This window comes from Nelumbo nucifera, chromosome 1 (assembly GCF_055504915.1).
Source record: "Nelumbo nucifera cultivar China Antique chromosome 1, China Antique-T2T, whole genome shotgun sequence".
Classification (NCBI taxonomy): Eukaryota; Viridiplantae; Streptophyta; class Magnoliopsida; order Proteales; family Nelumbonaceae; genus Nelumbo; species Nelumbo nucifera.
This window is the reverse complement of record NC_142649.1, coordinates 147,953,950-147,957,077: the sequence shown is the minus strand read 5'-3', so window position 1 is coordinate 147,957,077 and position 3,128 is coordinate 147,953,950. Positions and strand designations below refer to the sequence as shown.

Here is a 3,128-nt window from a genome sequence, read left to right as displayed (position 1 = left end):
TTTTTCTCCGATAAACATGTGTATCCCGATACGTTTCTTAAATTGCCTTTCCAATACACTTGACATTTCCGATACTTTAAACCTTATCTGACTTATTTATCAAACATGTATAAGTGTTTTTTTTTTCACTTAATATATGGTCTCAGCACTTTTTTTAAATACTTATACCATAATTCCAGAGAATCTGGACCGGGCCCCAGCCCGGGTATAGTCTTTATCAAGACTATCAGTTACCAGTTATCACAGCTAAGCCCGGGCGGACCGGCCCATGATCACCCGTAGATCATAATCCCAACAACAAATCTCAAATGTCATCTGGACATCACGCTCGCATGCTTCTCTAACGCAGGCAGGAATTAGGGAGGGTTAGGGTCAGGGTTCACTTCAGGCCTTCAGGGTTGGAATCCATGTCTATACTCTATATAAGAGGATCCCCTCTCATTTCTTTCGTTCACTTCATCCCATTACAAATGCGAGGTGACTGGTGAGGTTATGTACTGAGAGAAAACTGAAATAAACAAATGGTTCTCGATGAGGAAGAAAGCCCTCGATAAGAAGTGCCGTATGACACTCCAAACAGCAGCGGCGCAGTCTCTTGTTTCCCGCATAAAACCAACGACTCTCCTCTGATTTGTTTCAATTTTATTGATTCGCTTTCTTAGGGTTCCGTTTGGTTTGTTGGGAATTGGGATTATTGGCTTGCGCCCGCTGTGCGTATGATTTGAAATGGGTCTCTAAGGGTTTTCATTTAATTCATTCATTCTTGTATTATCTTCTTTCTGTTGGATCTTTTGATATGTCCGATGCCACGTCGCCGGTAGCGAAAATTTGCAAGCGATGCTATGATCGGGCCTAAATCAAAACAATTTGTTGTTGTTTCGCTGCTGATAGGAACCTGTGGATCTGATATTAAGCCGTTCATCAACGGAGCCGATTTCTGCGATTACAGTTTTTTTTTCTGTTTTTCTTCCTTTTTACTAATCATGCATTAGTTGCGGAAGCCTGTGAGGAACTGAGGATACATATTAATTTATTAAGTTGGAATTACCGGCTGAATTTTCCTTTTTGAAGGAAAATTACTGAGTACTACGGTTCTGTACCCGCTTTGTTTGCTTGTTGATGCGACACGATCCGGGCATTCCTACCTGGCTAGGGACTGTCTCCTTGTTGGCAACGGATGGCACCTGAGAAGATGGAAAAGAAGGATTCCCGGGGTTTACTCGGTGGTAATACTCCAATGCTTAATCAGAACGTAGGGGAAAGAGAAAAGAATAGTGCAAAAGCTAAGAGTGTAGGTCGCGCTTTATCACTGTGCTCGAGAGGTTAGCTCACGAGCAAAAGTGTACTCAGTTAGAGTGTGAGAGTGCGAAAGTATTCAAAAAGTCTGAAGATCCCTTCCCCTTCTGCCTCAAGGGCTTTTATAAGGGTGTTCTTGTCAGATCGGGCATAACCGCCATTGGGTCCCTGCCGTAGCCATTACCTGCCAGGGCTGCGCAGGTGGCCGTTGCGACGTACCCCTTGCTCGGATGGGTGACACGTCTCCAAAGGGGCAGGCACGCCTCCGCCTGCTGAGAGACGTGGGTGCAGACTGTTGAAAGGACAGGGACTGTGCCGTCAGACAAGGGACGTGGCGCAGTCTGATCGGTACGGTCTGTCAGATAGAAGCTTCCTGAGGAACGCTCGCGCTGTTCACTTGCGAGCTATTTTGTAGCGAGCTTAGGAATACTTGAGGGTTGCCCTTCCAATGACTTATCTGCTTAGGGATTTGAGCGAGCTGGTTTCCCTAGCTCGCGAGCTAAGGTAGCATCGGGATATCCCCTTTGGAGTAGTTCGGGGAACCGGAGCTCGTGTTGTAGTGAGCTCCTTCTTTGGCGAGCTGTGATATAGCGAGCTGCTTTATAGGCCTGTTACTTAGCCATTATCAGGCTATGATGTTGAGTTGCGGCTCGTGCTGAGTCAGGTCCATGTGTCATTGTTTTGTAGGTCGGGCCAAATCGTCCTCCATCAATTGCCCCCCACTCCTTGGGCTGAGAGCGTTACCTTAGCGCAAGGAGTTCATGAAGTATGATGGACTGATTTGACCGAAATTCAAACTTGATTGACTTCTCACATTAAATGCGTTCGCGGGAATTAGGAGATTTTCTAACCTCGAATTCCAAAAACGTGCTGCAGTGGCTCTTAACTCCGGATGTCATGTAGTCGTCATTACCTCAATCATGGGAGATGTGCAGCCAATTGCCTTTCGGTTTTCAAAAGGCGTGCGGTCAGCGCACCTGCAAACCGTCGGATCTGCCTTAATCTGGGCCATTGAATCGAAGGTGTGAAGGCTATAAATAGAAGGGCCCTCTGGGTCTCATTTTCCCTCATGCCATCTTGCTGTCTTTGGATTCTGAGGTCATGCATCTGTCAAGTCTACTCGAGTTCCTCAGTTCACTCCGCCCCGTCCCTTTCGGTGAGTCTCGATTACTATCAGTCATGTCTGAGTACCCGTACTATACTCGTCATTGGGGCGGTGACCAGGATAATGATGCTCCCTCGAGTTCAGGGGGAGCTTAGGAACAGGCTCTAGGGGCTTGGGAGACCTTCGGTGACGGAGCCTCCACTTCCCGGGGAAGGGAGCCCGATACTTTTGGCCCTTCCTCCATGACAGAGGGGAGACTTAGGTCTCTAATTAGCTATTTCCACATTCCCAGAGACCTCATCTACTGTCTTCCCACTGGTAACTTTCCGTGGGAGCATGGATCCAATGAGATAGTCATCTACCAAGAGCAGCTCGAGGCTGGCTTGCATCTCCCCTTGCACCCCTTGATAGTGGAGGTGCTAAACCACTTTAATGTCACCATCGATCAGCATCATCCCAACACCATTCGGAACATGGTTGGGACCATATCCTTGTGTTATGAATACTGTCTTCCCTTGAACCTCAACATTTTTTCTGCTATCCTTTGTATAAAGAATACCACTCCCGGGGCTCCACTGGAGAGGCGTCTCTACTACTTCTCTCCCCATCGTGGCTATAAGTTCTTATACGAGCTTCCGAATAAAATTCCCGCCTGGAAACAGGATTATTTTTTGGTCCGCAACCCTGAGGGGTGGCCCTTCCCTACTTCTTGGGGAGGCGCCATCCA

The 3,128-nt window shown here is 47.4% G+C and overlaps 2 non-coding genes across 2 annotated transcripts; both read left to right on the top strand.

The window, feature by feature from the left end:
* The first annotated feature begins 525 nt into the window (after positions 1-525).
* On the top strand, positions 526-743 carry LOC148803968 (small nucleolar RNA Z112). The gene has a single exon (XR_016081766.1). It is a non-coding gene; the product is annotated as a small nucleolar RNA Z112 (small nucleolar RNA).
* A 54-nt stretch (positions 744-797) lies between these two features.
* LOC148803967 (small nucleolar RNA snoR2/U65) lies at positions 798-951 on the top strand. The gene has a single exon (XR_016081799.1). It is a non-coding gene; the product is annotated as a small nucleolar RNA snoR2/U65 (small nucleolar RNA).
* The last annotated feature ends 2,177 nt before the right edge of the window (positions 952-3,128 follow it).